The 20928-nt window shown below is 35.8% G+C and overlaps 1 protein-coding gene across 5 annotated transcripts in view; it reads right to left on the reverse strand.

The window, feature by feature from the left end:
* The window catches only part of ZZZ3 (zinc finger ZZ-type containing 3), a 112674-nt gene that overhangs the window by 89492 nt on the left and 2254 nt on the right, over positions 1-20928 (reverse strand). For 3 of the 5 annotated variants that reach the window (XM_060089978.1, XM_060089979.1, XM_060089975.1), the window contains exons 2-3: positions 5194-5362; positions 4745-4840 (exon numbers count right to left, since the gene is read on the reverse strand). The exons of 1 other annotated variant lie outside the window; for it this stretch is intronic. The gene's annotated coding sequence lies outside the window, so the exon portion shown is untranslated. The remainder of the gene's footprint in view (positions 1-4744; positions 4841-5193; positions 5363-20928) is intronic. One more of the 5 variants, XM_060089977.1, reaches the window with a different exon arrangement.

The following is a 20928-nucleotide window of genomic DNA, read 5'->3' on the forward strand; positions in this document are numbered from 1 at the left end:
AAAACCTTTGAAAATATAGATTTGAGGGGAAATAATAAATGAGAAGTTTTACAGGGAAAGAGTTGGGAACTGTTATCCAGAAAATACACATACCTAAAAAACAAATAGAAGATAATCTTATCTTAATTCTATTTTTCTGCTTAAGAAATTTTAATGTGCTAATATAATTGACCTAACCTAGGATCATGTGTTTAGAACACATGATACTGCAAAAACAAGGTAAAGCATTCTCACAAGCATAAAGCACAATATACAACTGCAGGCTTCTGGACTTCAATCTACTGTTAAATCAGTGTGGAATACTCTTCTGGTTAATTCCCTCACTTCTTTCAGTCCTCTGCTCAGATATCACTGTATCAGGCTTCCCTGACCACCTACATATGATATTCCCTGATGGCCACTCCTTGCCTCCACACAACCACAATCTCCATCCCCTTTACCCTACTCCAGTTTTTTCGACAGCACTTATCACCATCTGACATATGTTTAAATCATATGAAACCTCCAGTTTAGTTGGTCAAAAATGATCAAATAACAGCCTTTTAATAAGGTTCAATGGAATATTTGCTTGCTACCTCCCACAACTTAAATATAATCTCCACTAGAAGGACGTTGTCTGTTTTCTTCTCTTTTATAATCCAGAGCCTAGTCAGAGCTTGATGTCTAATACTATTTGTTAAATGAATAACTACTATACAATCATTATTAGACACATCCTTAATATAAAGTACAAATATAGCTTAACCCATTTCAACAACCACTTAATATACTAGTGTATTCCCTTCCATTCCTATTATATGTGCATTTTTTAAGTCAAAATTCACATTCATATTCTTAATTTTACATTCTGCCTCACACCCACTTAACATTTCACACGGTTAAGTCTTAAAATTGTTAATGGATATAGAAAAACCTTGTAAGCAGTCCCTAATTCAACCATATCCATTCTGTTAGGACATTTAGACTACTTCTGATACTTTATAACCCTTTGATGAATGTCCTTGTACATTCTGTACATTTCTGCATCCCTACTTGTTTAAAACAGACTTATTGGGTCCTAGGACATGAAACTTTTAGGGTTGTGATGAACACCGTCAAGTTGCTTTTAAGATAAAGCTTTTATATTTTTATATTTTATACTTGTTAATATAAAGCTGCATATGTTAAAACTTCTAAATTTAAGGTGACTACAAAACAATGCATTAAAATATCCTTATTAAGCATATTTTATATAGAAAGGTGGCTTATACTACAATAATTTGCTATCACTTGATGTACCTTTAAGTGTTTTAATGTTACTAATGAAAGACGATTTTAGATTTAGGCTAACCAATATATTATTCCATTTAATGTTTTCTAATAAACCTAATCAACTTTTTTAAATTTTAAAAAAGTTTAATCTGATATTCTTATTTAAAAAAAGAAAAAAGAGCATTTTGAAGAAAGTGTGTGGCGGTGAGGAAGGGCTCAGATTTTTATTTTTTTTCCAATTCCTACACATCTCAGAGAAAAAACAAAAACAAAAAACTGAAGATGGCATGTCATAAATATGGCAGAAATCAATAAAGGTTAAAAGGGACACTTCCTAGAAGTTCTGTGAAGGTGTTCTGATATTCTGCTCAAGGCTACAGAATGGTTATATATACTGATTCTAAGGTATTTCAATTTACCTAAGGAATATTTTCTTATCTGAAAAACCACAGAGTAACTTGACATTGAGGCAGCAATGTTTATCAGAGAAACACATAGGTGCCGAATGCCAAATGGCTGATTATCAGAACTTCAGACTAAACATATCTCTCAGGAACCATTGCCAAATGCCAGTTCACTCCATTATTTTAAGGTCATGGCCCAACTGCCCACTGTAAGAAACCCCAGTGTAAAAGATTATTTACCAAGAAACACAGGACATGGCGGGGCGGGGGGGGGGAGGAGTAAAAAAAGATGTCAAGTGTCATCAAGCTTCCCTACTAAAAGATAGTTTTACGCTGTTCTCCTTTATCACATCTAATTTCTGGTTTTAATATCAAACGCTTATCACTAAAGTCTTTTTATCTTTTTTTTTACCCTGTCCTATTTCCCTATTACCTGTTGGTTTCAAGTGAGAGAAATCCAAACTCAAACTGGTATAAGCAAACAAAGAAAATTACTGACTTAGTAACTGAATGACCTAGGGGTAGATTTAGCTGAGGTACAGGAATTCGATGTCATTAAAATCCAGTTTTTATTCCACTTTTAGCTCCGTTTTTGGATATTTAACATTCAAACATATTTATTAAGTATCTACTTTGTTTTAGATGTTGTGGAAGCAGTGGAAATAAGACAGGTAAGGAAGGTCTCTACTTTTATTGAGTTTACACTCCAGTAACAGTAAGGTCTTGAGATTCACTCTGATTGGACTAACTTCCGTCATGTGCTCATCTCTCATGAACCAATCACTTGGCCAGTGGTGAGCTGATCCGGCTTTAGCCTGGATAATATATTCCACCCCTAGGACTAGGTATGGGCCTGCACTGGATCACGTTAACATCCTTTATCTTTTTATACCTCTCTTTCTACAATAATAACCCTTCTCCCAATCAGTATGTTCATCAAAATCTTATAGAAAACACCTAAATTGGATATTCCAAATTAAACCCTGCTTTATAACTAAACCATTTCTGATGATTTTATTTTTCACTAAAAAAGTTTTATCTTTATCCAGAAGAAATAAATTAATGTAATTTTTGTTCATTTCTCCAGAAATGTCAGCATAAATTTCACCATACAGAGCTATGAAACTTTCTATAAATCGATGGAAAAGTTAGCGCAGATTCACATTTTAAACTAATCATACAAATATAAAAGATAATCTTTTCCCTAGAAGTGAAAGGATAAAACTTTTATGATTCTATGATTTCATAACAAAAGTAGTAAAAACATTTAGGTTTAAAATCTTTTGAAAATTAACATTATATGATATCATTTACATAAAGTTCAAATCAGAGAAACTAATCTATATTATCAGAAGTCAAGATAAAGGTTACCCTTGGCATGGGGAAGTAGAAAGTGACTGAAAGGAGGTTCTGCTGGGACTTCCCTGGTGGTCCAGTGGGTAAGACTCTGTGCTCCCAGTGCAGGGGCCTGGGTTCAATCCCTGGTCAGGGAACTAGATCCCACATGCTGCAACTAAGACCTGGTGCAACCATGTGTATATATATAATTTTTTTTTTTTTTTTTGGAAGGGAGAGAGGGAGGAAGAAAAGAAAGAAAGGAGGCACTGTTAATGTTCTCTTTCTTGATCTAGTTGCTGGTTCAGTTTCTGGAAATTCACTGACCTTTATACTTAATGATGATGTGTTTTTCGTATTTATGTTATACCTCAACAAAAAGGTTTTGAAAAAGTTTATTACATTTGCAATTAACACTCCTATAAACAAGAAGCTAGAAGAATAAACTTACAGTAGAGATATATCAATAGGGACCAATAATAATGAAGAGGCACATTTCATTTTCTAGCAGGTAAAGGTATGCCTCTTAAGTAACAGGCCACAATTACTTCTATCCCATTATTTTAGAGCCCAACTATCGTTCTTCTTCCCTTCCCTTTATACTATCATTGTGACCAAATCCAAGTTTCCAATCATTCTGGGCTAATCTCCATTTCTTCCAATTTATATCTAGCAATAGCTGTTCCAACAGGAACCACACATTTATGAACACACAACATAAACAAAACATATATTTTTCATTTATAAAAACTTTTCTGGGGGGCTTCCCTGATGGCGCAGTGGTTGAGAGTCCACTTGCCAATGCGGGGTCACTGGTTCGTGCACCGGTCCGGAAAGATCCTGCATGCCGTGGAGCGGCTGGGCCCATGAGCCATGGCCGCTGAGCCTGCGCGTCCGGAGCCTGCGTGTCTGGAGCTAGCTCCGCAACGGGAGAGGCCACAACAGTGAGAGGCCCGCGTATTGCAAAAAACAAAAAACAAAAAACTTTTCTGGGAAAATTCAGGAACTCAAATTCCATATATACTCTAAGTGCATTTGCCACCTTAATTTGTCATCAATAAATTGAGCATTAATTGTTTTAACTCTAAAAAAAAAAAAATCACTAGATCCCCTCATAAAAATCACCCAGAAAAGCATGCAGTTAACAATGGCACACATACAAAAAGTAAAATTCCAATGCAATGACTGAAAACACCCTCAGATGTTATTCAGCCCTGAAGACACAATCTAACAGCTTTTTTGACACTTAGAGGAAAATGAATATGAACTTTATATTTAGATATTTGGTAATAAACTACAATTCTCTGAGGAGAGATTTTCTCTTGTATAAAAGAGGAAAGCATACCAATCTTAATATTGATAATTATCATATTAATAAAATGAGATCATTGTAGAATGTTGTCAGTTTCCTTTATCCAATTCAGGGGAGTTTCTTTTTTTTTTTTTTTTTTTGCGGTATGCGGGCCTCTCACTGTTGTGGCCTCCCCCGTTGCGGAGCACAGGCTCCGGACGCGCAGGCTCAGCGGCCATGGCTCACGGGCCCAGCCGCTCCGCGGCATATGGGATCCTCCCAGACCGGGGCACGAACCCGTATCCCCTGCATCGGCAGGCGGACTCTCAACCACTTGCGCCACCAGGGAGGCCCCAGGGGAGTTTCTAAACTCACAAGATATCCCCTTCTCCATTTTTGAGCAGTTCAAAGTGGTAACAGGGTACTTTTAAACATGATGCAAAAAAAAAAAACTTTTAATTACCTTTATTGGAGGAGAGTTACAAATATGTCAGGGTGGAAAATTGGAATACACACTGCAGTTACTGGAATTGAAGGTATCAGTGCATATAGCCTGAATCTAAACAAAAGGAAACACAAATTGAGGTACATTCAACAAAATAAGGGGCCTAAACTCTTCAAAAATGTCAAGGTCAAGAAACTTGAGGAACTGTTCCAGATTAAAGGAGACTAGAAAGACAGGATAATTAAATACAACGCATGATCCTTGATCTTAAAGTGATTTAAGTATTAGAATAACTGACAAAATTTGATTATGGACTATAAATTAGATATTATATTAATGTTAAATTTCCTGATTTTGATCATTGTAACTGTGATTTTTTAAAAGAATATCCCAGTTAAGGAAAAAAGTCTGGCAGTATACCTGGATCTAATTCCACTCTATGAAACTTCATTACAGCCCTTCATTACCTGAAAATAGCTGCCGCCTCCTGTTCTCCACCCATTCAAACCAAGTCATCCCTTCTCCACAGTTAAGCATTCCAAACTCCTTCAAAGGTTCTCAGACACTTCATCATCACCTGGTTACCCTCCTCTTGACACATTCAATTTTTCATTTACTGTTCTTAAAATGCAGCTTCTAGAAGCAAGGCCAACATTGTAAACACGTTCTAATCAACATGGAATACATATTATGGTATATCCCTTATTATAGACAGAATCCCATTAATACAACCTGGTACCTCATTTGTTTTGTTTTGTTCTTTTTTAAACAACTCACACTGCTGGATCTCTAAGATTATGCAAAACCAAACTCCTAAAATTCTCTTATCAAATCCAGCTAGTTCTTCCCCCAGTTGCAAAGGTTTCTCTTCTCAGTGGCCACCCCATTTAAATCCCCCTGAAGCTTTTAATCAAGTCATCACTTCTCTCCTTCCTTTGAAACTCCCAACTTTGACCTGCATTTCCTTCTAGATTTCCTCCTACCTCTGAGATAAATTTTCTAAGGCCTTTCCCCTCCACTTTCTCATGCAGTGTGACTCCTCTCTGCTCCCGACAAAATGTACATGTCCCTCCCTTTCTAACCCTCTCTCCATAGGTGAAGTCAAACTCTTTCAGATAAATTTAATCTATAAACAGTTTTATATTTCTAGCCCCAACCAATACCCAAAACTTCAGACTGGCATATTTTGAGCTCTCAATCTAGATATCTCAAAAGTAGTTGTATTCAACAAGTACAAATCCCTAGTCATTTTCTTTCTACCTCCAAAAAACTATCTCTTCCCTATGTCAACAATCTAAAGGACATATATCTAATCACCCAAACTAAAAAACTTTGAGACATCTTAACTCTTTCCTTTTCCCATCAGTATACAATCAATAAACCCTACTACTTCTACTTCTGAAATGTCCTGAAAAAAACCTTCTACTCTTTCTGTCCTATTGTTATTGCTCCAGGTCAGGCCACCATCACCCCATTTAAACAACTGTAATAGCCTAATTAATCTCCCATTCCAATGTATTATTTATCTATTCACAAATATATGTCTTAATAAACAGAGCCCTGGCTGATTTTTCAGTCCCCTAATTAGAAAAAAAAAAAAAAAAGAGAACAAACAAAACACCACAATGACTTTCTCCCATCTTCAATTCCTAGAAAACTTTTCTTCCTCAAAACCCAATTCAATGATTCATCAGAATTAAATGCTCTCTTTTGTTCCCATAACACTTAAATCTTCTATCACAGAATTTACAATGTATAGTTTGATGTGTGTATATTCCTTACTTGATTACAGGCTCCTTGAGGGAACAGTGCAATTCATGTTTTATTCTCTAGTTAGTACAGTTCTTTAAAATCAGTAAACAGAATTCTACTCAGAGAACTTTTTCAATCGAATTCCATACTTTTTCAGAAGTTTTTCACTTTTAAGTAACTCAAACTATAGGTTCCTGCCTGTGATTTCAGACAAAATTTTGAAAGCTGTTTTCAGTCATCTATCCTTGTCAGTTGAGTTGTATATATGCACAACTGTATACTTATGCAAAGTATTAATAAAAATATTAAAATAGACAAGGACAAAAAAAGCCTTTTTAGATACATCTCTTAAGTTTGACATAAATCCCTCTGTACCAGTACTTAAGAAAGGTTATTTTACACGTATTAATGTAATGTTCTTAATGCTGATGAACTAGCCTATTTCTCTACCTTACCTCCAAGGACTGGAAAATGATTTCAAAAACTACTGTTTTTTTTTTTTTTAAATAAGACTTTGTCTGTTTCTAATCTTCTGGCATATTCTGATTCACCACAAATTAACAAAAGCTATCAACATCTCTCTCAGTTCCTTTGTGATATTTAAATGATCTAAAACCTGTGGCATTAGCCAAACAGGTAGAAAATGAATTCTTGGAATCCAATCAAGTGGTGAAACAACCTGGGTGGGGTTTACAGAACTTTATCAGGCAATGGAATTAAAAGGCAGTTACAAAAAGCCTTAAACTTGAATGGAGAAGAAACCAAAAGACATTGTCTTGGAGTTCCACTGTTACCATATCACAATTTTTGTTAAAGGTTCAATGTGTCCATGTTTGGAATGAGAAAAACCACCTGGACAAAGGCAGCTTCCGAAGCCAATCAATGTCAGGTTGATAATCAGCCAGTCAAGAGATGGTAACTGGTCTGTGTTCATAAACTGTGTCACAGAAATTTCAACCTGCTTGAGACAACAGAACTATTCCCTTAAGTAAGTGACTCTCTGCCAAGGTGAATTAGAATTAAATACTACTAAAATTTAAGTATTATATATCAAACCCACAATATTAATATTACCATGTTAAGTTTACAACTATGTATTTTTTCTTTAAGTTTTTATAGTGTTTAAGAGAACTTTAACGTTATAGAATCTGACAGCCTTATAATTCTAAATTTAAAATAGTAACTGACTTCAGCCTTAGGACATTAAGTTTAAAGGTATAAAATATTTGGTTTGGTTAATAAGCAATATTGTAATGCTTAAGAGAAATTATGACTGACTATAAGTTCCACTTATTAATTTTAAAGGAGTTTTAAGTATCCGGGAAAGTCCTGCTTGTTGAAATTTTACATTTACTCTGTAAGGTATATAAAGTGCTAAAAAAAAAAGTAAAATCCAGTATAATTAATGTGTAAATATAAGGAATATAATTAAGTTAAGCAGCAATAGTAGTGCTACTAACAGCTAACATTCAAAGAGCATTTTCCTAGTGCTCAACATTGTTCCAAGTACTTTACAATATAAAGTCATTCATTCAACAAATAATCACTGAGCATACACCATGAACTAGGTATTGTTCCAAGCTCTGAGAATTAAATCAGTGAACATAAATCAGTGAATTATGAAAACATAATTTCAATCTTCGTGGATCTCATATTTTAACGAGAAGAGGCAAACAATAAGTATCAAATATGATAATTACTGTGAAGAAAAATAAACCAGGGAAACTGAAAGGAGGAAGTGCTCTTTTAGATGGTATGAAGAGGGTCGCACCAGTAAGCATCATTCACAGGGAAGTCTATGTAAATGATGCCCCTTGGAAAGTCCGTCAGGGAAAACCTCTCTAGACCAAGTGACATTTGAACCTAAGAAATGAGGGAGCAAGGCATGCAAATATATGTGTATTACAGAAAAAGAAAACAAGTACAAAAGCCATTTTACCTGGAAAGGGTGTTTTAAGGGAGATTTAATCTCTTCAGCAAGAATTACTAAGATACAGTAATCAAAGTGTCATCCCCCCACCCAGGAAAACAAAAATATTCTTAGTTTATATGAAACTTGCTAAATTTATTAATAGAGTAATAAAATGTATAAGTTGAACTTAAAAGACAAGTTTTTTAATTTGTTAACTACTCAATATTATTTTACCAAAACTTGTAAATGGTCTTCTTTACACCCAAAAGCAGCCACAGACATCAAGAAACAATGATACTTCATTGCTCTAAGTAATTCATTAGAACTAGAGATCTAAATTTATTTAATGAAACTAGATGCTCTTTACCACATAACAATCATGGAATAGTCTCCTCTTTAAACAAGGTTGTGTCCCTTCCAGTATGAAAGTCATTTTCCTAGATGTAAGAGAAGTAAAACAGGATTTGAGTAGTTGTCATTATTTAATATCTACCCAATGAATGGGCCTCTTTCTTCCTTACTTATCTTGCTGAGTTTAGCTAAAGCCCTCCCTTGTTGGCTTATGCATTTTTTGCAAACTTTAACTCATTCAGAGCTCCAGCCTCCCCATATTCCTAGTGACACATTTTAGTATTAACCATCAGTTATAAACCATTAGTAATGCAGGTATTCTTGATACGTTTTCTTTTGAAGTTTATTAGAAATTACCTATGTGAAAGTCACAATATTTTCTCTGAATAACTCATGCATTTTTCTCCCCTTAGTGGAAACTTTTTGTAATTTTAATACATGTTCCATTTTTTAAAATAACATGTTTCATTTTTAAGTGCCTTCTATCAGTATTGTCTACATCATCTGTGGTCATTACCAATCTTTTTTCTGACCTTTCTGAAACTTGCTTTTCTGTGAATTTCTACCTAATAATTTAAAATCCAAAGTGACACAGTCTCTAACTTTTGATTCCCATGATTTCCATTTCTATCTAGGAGACAAAGAACAGTATTTTGGAAGAGCATGGACTTTGAAATCAGACAGATATTTGTCACTTACTAGCCGTGTAACAAACTTGTCTGAGTCTCCATTTCGACATCAATAAAGAACAGATTTAATGAGCACCTATTTTATATCAAGCGCCTTATATACTCTATATGTAAGTAGAAAGTATGTATCATTTATATTGAGGAAAACAAGAGCTTAGATATAAGCAATTTTCTTAAAGTCACAGAGTTTCTAAGTGCTAGAGCCAGGATTTAAATCCAGGTCTATCTGATTCCAAGCCCATGTTCTTTTTGCTACAACACAAAGAAGAGACTATAAAATGGGTCCACTTGCCCAAAACAAATGTTCAATAATAGTTAATTCCCTCACTGTTCTTCCTTGAACACGTCCCTCACTGTTCTTCCTTGAGGGTCGGAATCAATTTCATACCAGCAGTTCTCGTCCACATTCAGGAGACTAAACTGCCAGCGAATAATGTATCAAAAGCTCTGATAATCTTTATTGTTAATATATTGTTTAATTAATCCACTTAATTAAAAGTAAAGGGTTTCCCTGGTGGCGCAGTGGTTGAGAGTCCACCTGCCGATGCAGGGGACACGGGTTCGTGCCCCAGTCCGCGAAGATCCCACGTGCCGCGGAGCGGCTGGGCCCGTGAGCCATGGCCGCTGAGCCTGCGCATCCGGAGCCTGTGCTCCGCAACGGGACAGGCCACAACAGTGAGAGGCCCGCGTACCGAAACAAAAACAAAAAAAAAGTAAAAATTCTATTACATTATGCCACACGTAATTTTCAGACATTTTTGTGTTAAAAGAGCCTTATATTCAATCATAAAAACCCAGGGTTAGAGAGACATAAAAAGTTAGGTGACTGAACTACCTTATTCAGCATAATGTGCTACTCAACCTCAAAATTCTTAAAACAAACAATGCAGCGAAAAAGGGTTTAAAAAAAAAAAAAGCTGTCATTCTTGTGAGGTATTCAGATCAAGACAACAGAAATGCTTACCACAGTTTTCCAGAAACCAAGCAACCACCAAACAGAACTCTGTATTTGTCAATATCATCATGGAACTATAGTTTCCCTTAATTATCTTCTCTTTCTCCTCATTCTCTCTTCATAGGATTGAATAACCAATTAAGTGAATGAAAGAATGTTTCCTAGGCCTAAGCACTACCATTCACATCACTTTGAATCCTGCCAATCAGTTAACTGATCTGAGTGAACAGAAACTAAGGGCTAGAACACTAATTTTTTTTTCCATTTCTTAAAAGTAAGTTTAAAAAAGGTTTATGGATTAAGGTTTATACACAGGTTTTTACTACTAATAATGTAGTATGGTACTATATTGAAGGACTTCTAAAATGCACCAGCTGACTTTTTAAAAATCTATAATAAGCTGAAAGTGAGACTGACAAAAAAAGAAAAAGAAATCAGATTGATGGAAATGTTCTAAAACTGGACTGTGGAAATGGTTGCACAACAATGTAAATTTACTAAAAATCAATGAATTGTACACTTAAAAATTATGACTCAAATCCTCCCCAAATAACCTATTATTAATGTGACCAGAATGCTTTCTTATACTATTACCTTGAAATAAACACCATCATTTAGATTTATTATTCTGCAAATATGCATGCTTACTTGAAATGAACCCCAAGTATAGTTTCAGCACATAGGGGCCTCTAAGTACTGAACTACAACTGTGGTCCTCTTTTATTTTTTTCTTTTCGGTACGCGGGCCTCTCACTGTTGTGGCCTCTCCCGTTGCGGAGCACAGGCTCCGGATGTGCAGGCTCAGGGGCCATGGCTCACGGGCCCAGCCGCTCCACGGCATGTGGGATCTTCCCGGACCGGGGCATGAACCCGTGTCCCCTGCATCGGCAGGCGGACTCTCAACCACTGCGCCACCAGCGAAACCCGGTCCTCTTTAATAAACAAATACAATTCTTGAATATATGAACTTATCATTGTACAAAATTTTAAATGAAACACTAACCAGTAAGAGCTGCCTTACTACAACTGCACACAAAACAAAAGTATAAGGGAACAAAGAGTTTGGATAAATAACACCTTGATGAATAAACTTAAGTGATTTCTATTCTTAAAAACCAAAGTATTCAAATCACAGCTACTTCCAGTTCTGTTTTTGTATATAAAACACAATATTTTAGCAAAAACAGTCCTTGAAGATCTGGAAGAAAATTCAAATGCCACTGTAAAATTTGACACACAAAAAATTCATTAGAATATATGTCAATACAATGGAACTCGAACAACAAGGAAGACACATATACATGCACATAAATGGTCCTGATGATAGCATCTCAAACCCCAAAAGTAGAGTTTGAATGCTTAAGTTCATATCCCAAACCCTGCATTCAATGCCTGTGTGACACTGAGCAAGATACTTAACCCCTCTGCCTCAACTTGCTCATTTGCAGAGTGAGGATAAAAGTAAACATCCCTGGACTTCCCTGGTGGCGCAGTGGTTGGGAGTCCACCTGCCAGTGCAGGGGACGTGGGTTGGAGCCCTGATCCGGGAGGATCCTACATGCCTCAGAGCAGCTGAACCCGTGTGCCACAGTTACTGAGCCTGCACTCTGGAGCCTGAGAGCCACAACTGCTGAGGCCCGCGCACCTGGAGCCCGTGCTCTGAAACAGGGGAGGTCACCACAATGAGAGGCCCGTGCACAGCAACAAAGACCCAACACATACATACATACATACATACATACATAAATAACATCCCTACAAGGTTGTGAGGACCAAATAATAATGAATACAGTATTTACATGTATCTAGCATACAGCAAATGTTCAATAATTTTACATTAGTATTATTTTTATAATGATAATAAAAATCATCTAGAGCAGCCCTTCACAATGTTCAATATACATTCAAACTGCCTGGGAATCTAGTTAAAATGAGATTGTTATCGAGAAGGTCTGAAATTTCCATTTCTAACAAGCTCTCAGACAGGTGTCAAGGAAGGACGCTTCTGAGTTATGAGGATGGTTCTCAAGCTTTGGCACACACCAGAATCACTTGGAGGGCTAGTTTAAAATAGATTTCTAGGTTTCACCCCAGAGTTTGAGAGAATCTGCACCTTTAACAGATTGCCAACTGAAATTCCCAGAACCATATTTTAAGAAATAATGCTCAAAGGTTCTCAGCTAGGATGTACATCAGAAACACCTGTGGGGGTTTTGTTTGTTTTTAGATGTAGGTGCCTTTACTATACCCTAGTATTGTGTGATCTCCTAATCTATTAAACCTGACACTCATGCACTGTTTTTTTTTTCTTTTTTTTTGCGGTACGCGGGGTTTCTCACTGCTGTGGCCTCTCCCGTTGCGGAGCACAGGCTCCGGACGCGCAGGCTCAGCAGCCATGGCTCACGGGCCCAGCTGCTCCGCAGCATGTGGGATCTCCCCGGACCGGGGCACGAACCCATGTCCCCTGCATCGGCAGGCGGACTCTCAACCACTGTGCCACCAGGGAAGCCCTCATGCACTGTTTTTAAAGAATAAAAACAAACAAAACTTCCAGGAGATTATGATGTATGCTAAAGTTTGAGAACAACTGTCTTATAGTTACAAACAAATCAAAATTTCCTTCATGAAATTTTGCTAAGTTTTTGCTAAATTTTGCTAGAAAGAAAAGTACCTATCCATAAATGTGCCTTAGGTCAAACTGGAAATTGTCCTGACTCATTCACCAAGAACAGCATTTATTCAAATTTAGTGGTAACTCTATAACCTTTACAAAAGTCAATTACTTTTTCCTTCACTCTTCATGAGATGTTCTCCTATAACATGATGCCCAAAGTCAAACATTTAAAATATCTAGGCAAAAAAAAAAAATTTTTTTTTAGGAATTAGTCTAAATTTTTGCATAACGTTTAATTTCCACAAAAGCTCAGCAAATGAAAGAGTACTAGGGTACAAAATGTAGGTATGTGTTACTCTTAAATTATACTTGAACAAAACATCTAATTTTGACAGTTACAGGCCATTTATAATATTCTGGTCCTAATAATTACTGAGTGACAGCAAGCAAAATTCGTTTATAAAGGAAATTAAGTGTATCTTCCAGGCTAACTGTGGGACTTAAATGAAAGAAAAACTATCTGCAGGAACGCAGTAATAAATCTTTCCTACGTCTTCCTTTAAAATTAAGAAAGTGAAATGGAGGGGTAGAAAAGAAAGTACAAAGGGAGAATTTCTCATAAGAAAGTTACACTTAACACTTGAAGCCAGCCTGAAAGGAGTTGCTAACTAGGTATAGCTGACTCTCAATTTTTTTTTTTTTTGGCTTAAACATTTATTTAATTTTTTTTTTATTTTACAAATTTAATCAGTTATACATATACATATGTTCCCATATCCCCTCCCTTTTGCGTCTCCCTCCCACCCTCCCTATCCCACCCCTCCAGGCGGTCACAAAGAACCGAGCTGATCTCCCTGTGCTATGCGGCTGCTTCCCACTAGCTCTCTACCTTACATTTGGTAGTGTATATATGTCCATGCCGCTCTTTCACTTTGTCACAGCTTACCCTTCCCCCTCCCCATATCCTCAAGTCCATGCTCTAGTAGGTCTGTGTCTTTATTCCTGTCTTACCCCTATTCAATTTTTTAGTAGCCTACAATTTGATCTATAATCTGTATACCACAATGTTATACTGTGCATAAATACAAAGTAAATATTTTAAAAGTAAAATGACTTAACCTGAGACTTTTTATGAGAGGGGAGGGAAGGGGAGGGGTGGGTACTCAGGACATTCTTTGAAATAACAGCGGATACTACAGGGTGGCTGTCATAAAAATTTGAATGGGAATCACTGCTTGAAAGGAATTCAAAGAATGAAAAAAAAAGCTGCCAACTCATAGGATAAAAGTCCAAAAAGCCATTAGCTGGTCAGGAATGCTATACCAAAGTTTTCAAAACAAAATTTTTAAGTAGGAGGAAAAAAAAAAAAAAAAAAAAGGTGAGGTACTCTTGAAGGCCATCAATGACAGAAGTTAAAAGCATCCTGTTTGCCCAAACAACATTAAAACACAAACAGGGTCTACCACACAATCTGAAAGCAAAGAAGGTAGTTCTTTGATGTCCCCTTCTAGAGTTCCTGAAAACTATGAATACCGTAAGAAAAATGTCTAAGTGCTGAGATGTCCAGGTATAAACTAGATCAAGTTCTAGGATTTCTCAAGTTACTTATATCAAAACAGGATAACAATGCATTAATGTTTATAAAGGAAGTTAAAGTTCAAAACCAGACAAAATTATTCTATGGTACTAGAAATCGAAATAGTGATTTCTCATGGGCGTGGGGAGTTAATGACCACAATACAGCACAAGACAGTTTCCAGGGTTTTGATAATGTTCTATTTCTCAGTAATAATTACACAGGTGTGTTCACATTGTGAAAATTCACTGAACTGTACACTTAGGAGAACTTTCTGTGTGTATTAATATGCTAATCATATTTATATATTTTTTAAAGTTGGGGGGGAGGGAGGAAATTTCTCCCTCAGGAAATGAAACGTATTACTGCAAAAGCAACATTAAAAATTTTTAGGGACTTCCCTGGTGGCGCAGTGGTTAAGAATCCGCCTGCCAATGCAGGGGACAAGGGTTCGAGCCCTGGTCCGGGAAGATCCCACATGCTGCGGAGCAACTATGCCCGTGAGCCACAACTACTGAGCCTGCACTCTAGAGCCGGCAAGCCACACTACTGAGCCCATGTGCCACAACTACTGAAGCCCACGCACCTAGAGCCCGTGCTCCACAACGAGAAGCCACCGCCATGAGAAGCCTGCACACCACAATGAAGAGCAGCCCCCGCTCGCCGCAACTAGAGAAAGCCCATGAGTAGCAACAAAGACCCAACACAGCCAAAAATAAATAAATAAATAAATTTATATATATAAAAAAAATTTAGTGGCGACCATTCAGATTAAGAATTACAGGTTTGGGGTGGGGAGTAGAGAGTTAATATAGAGAAGTATTAGAAAGCTCCTCAAGGGTTTTCAGTAGATAAATCTCACAAACATACATACACACACCTTTTTCAGGAGGAAAAAATCTTGGTACCTCCCTCTATAATACAGCCAAGCTAAATTTCACTCTATTTATGAAACACATAAATCTGCTTCTAATGGGGAAGTGTATATAAGCTGCAGTATCTACTTTCCTTAAACTTCTGTCCAATTTTTTTAAAAAGTTATTAGTAAGGAGGTAAGTAAATGCCAGAACACAATTAGCAACTGCTATTCCTGGACCACTTCAGTGCCCTTCCGAAAAATAAACTCACCCCTTAGGGGGTAGCAGAATTCTAGTAGAAATAAAAGATATAAATTATGTTCCAATCCTTATAAATTCTCATCCCAATCCAAGGTAAAAGGAAATTTCATCACACCTGGTTCCTCATCTGCAATTCTCTTTATGTAATACCCAAGCACAGGACATGTGTGTTTTCAAATATTTACTACGTTTTCATACAAAGTTAATCTGTTTTTTTCTTCCTAGCAATTATGTAACCACAACATTCTGTAGCCAACAGAAAGTGCTAGTCAATATTTAATAAAATAATAGCTTGGAACATTACAGTTTTAAAATGTAAGTAAGTATAAATATCTCACTTTTTAAAAAATTATTTATCTTGAATAATTATTTCATAAAGGAAAAAACAAACCACACGTTTGTAAACAATAAGAACTTTAAACATTTAAAAAGCTCTCCTTGGCACGGATGCCCTCACTAATGCTCACATATAATTTCTCAGATTCTTTATTTAATTTCAGTAAATGCACAACATTGCCGTCATTCTTAACAGTTGAAGAACAAAGGAATTGTGATTCTGGAACTTGAGTCTTAGAACTGCTAATGAACACTTTTTTTTTCTAAATATTTTAGAGGGATGTGATGTCAAGTTGTATATTACTATTTAATGTGGGAAACACCTTAAGCACACATCCTAAATTGTTGATCTTAGAAGTTTATTTCTTTAATTCCACAAAATCTACCAAAGTAGTTTTTCTCTTTACAGCCTCTTGTACTGTACCTTTACATAGTTTCATATTTTATCTTCTCAAGAAAGGAGAAATTGCTTCACTTAATCCTACTTAATTCTGGTATATGGGAAAAGAATATTTCAAATTTTGGTTGACAAAAGGAATTATAAAACATTGTTTTGTACAAAATGAGCTTTTATTATCCTCAAATTATAAAGTGCTTTCAAAAATCGATAAGAAAACAAACACAATAAAGAGACCAGGGCAAAAGATATTAAACATGTAGTAAGAATCATCTAAAAAACAATACTATTTTTTTTAAGTTTGGGATTAAAAACAAGCAATATAAGATATAAACATTTAAAATGTAAAAATGAAACACGCAAAACAAAGAAAAATTATTTAATAAATAGACTTGAGACAATTACCGAGTTGCAGGAAAACATTTACATTCTCATACCAATGCCAGATGAGATAAAAAGTTAAATTTATTTAAATCTAACTTAGAAAAACTAAAATAAATAGTATTAAGATCAGTATTATTTATTTATTACATTTCTAGAGAAGGAAGAATTTTGTAACATCAGAAATAAAACAAAATTAGGCCAATGATTTGATTATATTAATTTTAAAATTCTGTTTATCTGAAAAACTCACAAAAGAAATACACTATTAAGCATAATGTTTCACCCCAGTAGTAATCTAAGAAAAAAAATGTTATAATACAACTTATCCCCTATTATGTTTTTATAAACAATACTTAACGTTGATGTATAGAGCCAACAGCCACTCCAATGTGAATATAAATTGATCCTTTTGACAAATATCGTGACACAGTTTTAAGAGCCTTTAAAATGTACCTAAAAATTATACCTGTAATATACTAGAAGATAATACTATATATAAGAAACACCTTATATATAAATGTTCTTCACACTCTTATGCAAAAAACTAGAACAGGAGAATGATATACATCTACACATGGAACATCATACAACCACTTATAATGATGGTTAAAAATACTCATTGTGAGAATGGGAAAATGTTACCTAACATTAGGTTAAAAGCAGGACATGAAATTAAATATGTTTTATCTGTAAACATGTAAAAGATATATTTTTAAATAATAGAAGAAATACATCAAAATTTTAATATGGTTATATTAATTCCCAAGATTCAAAATCCTCAAACCAGTCATCAAAATCATTAAAACACACACAAATATACACACTTAATACCTAAATCAAGTGCTATACACTATCACTCTAACACTGAAGGGAGCGTAAGGTTTAAATTAACATATTAAAAGAGACTGAAGGGCTTCCCTGGTGGCGCAGTGGTTGAGAGTCCGCCTGCCAATGCAGGGGACGCGGGTTCGTGCCCCAGTCCGCGGCTGGGCCCGTGAGCCATGGCCGCTGAGCCTGCGCGTCCGGAGCCTGTGCTCCGCAACAGGAGAGGCCACAACAGTGAGAGGCCCGCGTACCGCAAAAAATAAATAAATAAATAAGACTGAAAAGGCAAGCAAAGCAACAAACAAAATCTACTACAAAAAGAAACATTTCTCACCTCTGGACATTCAGCTCTGCTAAGGATGGAGACTCACTATCAGGATTCAGAACTATACAACTGATTCACAGATATGTCATTTACTAATTCATAATAATTATCTGCTCTGAAAATTCCTTCATCAACAAATGTGCCTGTCTTTAGCCAATTGGTTAATTATTACTGATATCAAATATTAAATGTAATAGAGTCTTACATGGGAGGCAACTCCTTGAAATAGTAAATAAGGAAATAAGTAGATAAAAGCAATAAAATAAAACAAAGAAAATTCCACACACAGCAGCCCCATTTTTTGGGGGGGTATCAGATGAGTTCTGTTAAGTGAATTTTCTAGAAAACTGAAACGAATTTATTAAAAAGCTTTGAAAACGTTTACCCTTATAAGAATCTTCTAAAAAGACACCAATTTCTTAATTCCTTAAACACAGTACAGAGTAAAAGTTTATTTATGATTTATTTATGATTAAGATCATCATTGTGACAGACCATGTACTATACTACAACATTGTGATTCCCTCAGAAGTTAATGATTATAGGACTGTATGTCTACATGAAATGGCCTTAAAACACTATCCTTTTATAGTTCCATATACTTTTTAATAGCTCTTCTTCAGTAGCCTTGAAATAAGATGACATTTCGGTTGTCAGCATGCCTAACTCCAATGGCCAACCTTGCAAATTGTAATCTGTGGGCTGAAAAATCAGATAACCAACCCTGTTGGGGTTGCAAAATGTTAAGTTATTTACTCCAGTTAGTAGTTTCTGAATAAAGCTCATAGGCTTATTATACTTGGTTACAGTTATTTTGAAGCCTCAGGATCTCTGCTGTTTGAAATGACTAAAATCACAATCACTCAAAAAATGTTTAATTACTAACTGCAACTTACACATATTCTGGAGTTCCAAAATAATCATAATAACTGAATAGTTTGGTAGTCCCCTCAAAGTTACTCAACTCACTTGTCTGTGACCAGAGAAAAATTACCTACATAAGTTGAGAAATAACAGATGAAAAGAAAAAGAAGGAAAGTGAGAAGGACAAGTTCAAATGAAATAGCAAAGTCCATACTGCATGGTTCTAGAAGGCAAGACTTATGACTTTGGGAAATATTTACACATAGTGCTTTTTAAAGTATAATTACAGTGGTTATCAGGATATTAACTATAGAAAACTGCACTACAGTGTATACCACATATATATTAAATAGTACTTTAAAAATCAAGACTGGGAATTCCCTCGTGGTCCAGTGGTTAGGACTCTGCGCTTTCACTGTCAAGGCCAAAAAAACAAAAAACAAAACAAAACAAAAAACATGCAAAGACTTTCAGCAAATATTCCTCATGCTTAAACTGACAATGAATTTTCATATGAAATGGTAGATTGTTTAAAAAAGCGCCTGCACGTACTTTCACTGATATTTCTGGTCAAGTAATTTCCTGTAATCTGTCTTGGACACTGGTTCAGGAAGAGGCAGGAAATAAAATGTACATTCTTCATATAATTAATATGTAACATAGGTATTACACTATATAGTTACAAAGTTACAGGTCTATGGAAACTAGCATTGTGTCATATCTAAAGAAAAAAAACCCGGGGCTTCCCTGGTGGCGCAGTGGTTGAGGGTCCGCCTGTCGATGCAGGGGACGCGGGTTCGTGCCCTGATCCGGGAAGATCCCACATGCCGCGGAGCGGCTGGGCCCGTGAGCCATGGCCGCTAAGTCTGCGCGTCGTCACGGAGCCTGTGCTCCGCAACGGGAGAGGCCACAACAGTGAGAGGCCCACGTACCGCAAAATAAATAAATACATAAATAAATAAATAAATACATACATAAATAAATAGATAAATAAATAAATAAATAAATCCAAGTGAGGACATCATATTATCACTTTTGTTAATATCCTCTGATTACTGAAGCTCATTAGCTCTCATAGATCACTTCTGTGACAGTAATAACTGAGAAAGAGGAAAATAAAATTTCCTGGTTAAGTTTTACTCAAGCAAAGCTCAACTCACATAAGATATATTTCTCTTCTTCTTGTATTTTCTCAGTATATTTCTACCCAGTATATGGGTATTTTAGTGTCTGTAAAAGTCTGCTAATTCCTAAGATCCGCTACCAAAAACAGTTTATAAAACAAAGTTGTACGAATAAGTAACATATATTATTACAAGGATCAGATGCACATGAGAACTCTGAAGGCCCAATTCCCAAGCGAAACTTTGTAAAGTTTGCAAAGGCCATTATAGAACTGTGATCTTTTGAATCCACTGTCATTTTCACAAGCTCCTACTTCTAAAAACATAAAATAAGTAAAGAATTCACAAAGTTCCGATTAAACATCAACTTCAGTTGATTTTTTTTGGGGGGGGGACAGGTGATATCAAGCACATCTGGGGGTGGGCTGAAACCTGTTTAAAAAAAATTATTTAAGAGGAAAAAAATTGCCTCACATACTGATTCCAAATTCTGGTCAACTCAAGTCACCCTCCCGCCATCAAGAACAGACTTTTTGGACCATGGCTCTGTCAACCTTCTACTATCCGTTCTTTTCTCTGCAACTTGTCCAATTCCATTTCAATATCAACCTATACACACTCCCATGTCTCCTTTTCCTCTTTCCCACATCTCACCTCTCAACACTAACTTTTATTCCCCAACATTCCTATTTTAACTAGTACAAGAGAAAACTACAGTGACCAAAACGAGTGGTCACTTTTTTTATGTGACAAGTGTGATAAATAATATTGCTGGTAGTTTGGAGGGAAAAATACAAAAAACAATCACAAAATGCTGCTTAGCAACTTCTGAGTATATGTATGTTTGTCTGTATTAACTACTGATGTTTGTCTGTATTAACTACTGATGTATCTTCCACTCTTCAGTTGAGAACTATTTAATTAAGCTGATAACTTTTTAAACTTCTGGAAAACTCCGATATACACACTTGGGTAACAGT

The sequence above is a fragment of the Mesoplodon densirostris genome, chromosome 2 (assembly GCF_025265405.1).
Source record: "Mesoplodon densirostris isolate mMesDen1 chromosome 2, mMesDen1 primary haplotype, whole genome shotgun sequence".
Taxonomy (NCBI): Eukaryota; Metazoa; Chordata; class Mammalia; order Artiodactyla; family Ziphiidae; genus Mesoplodon; species Mesoplodon densirostris.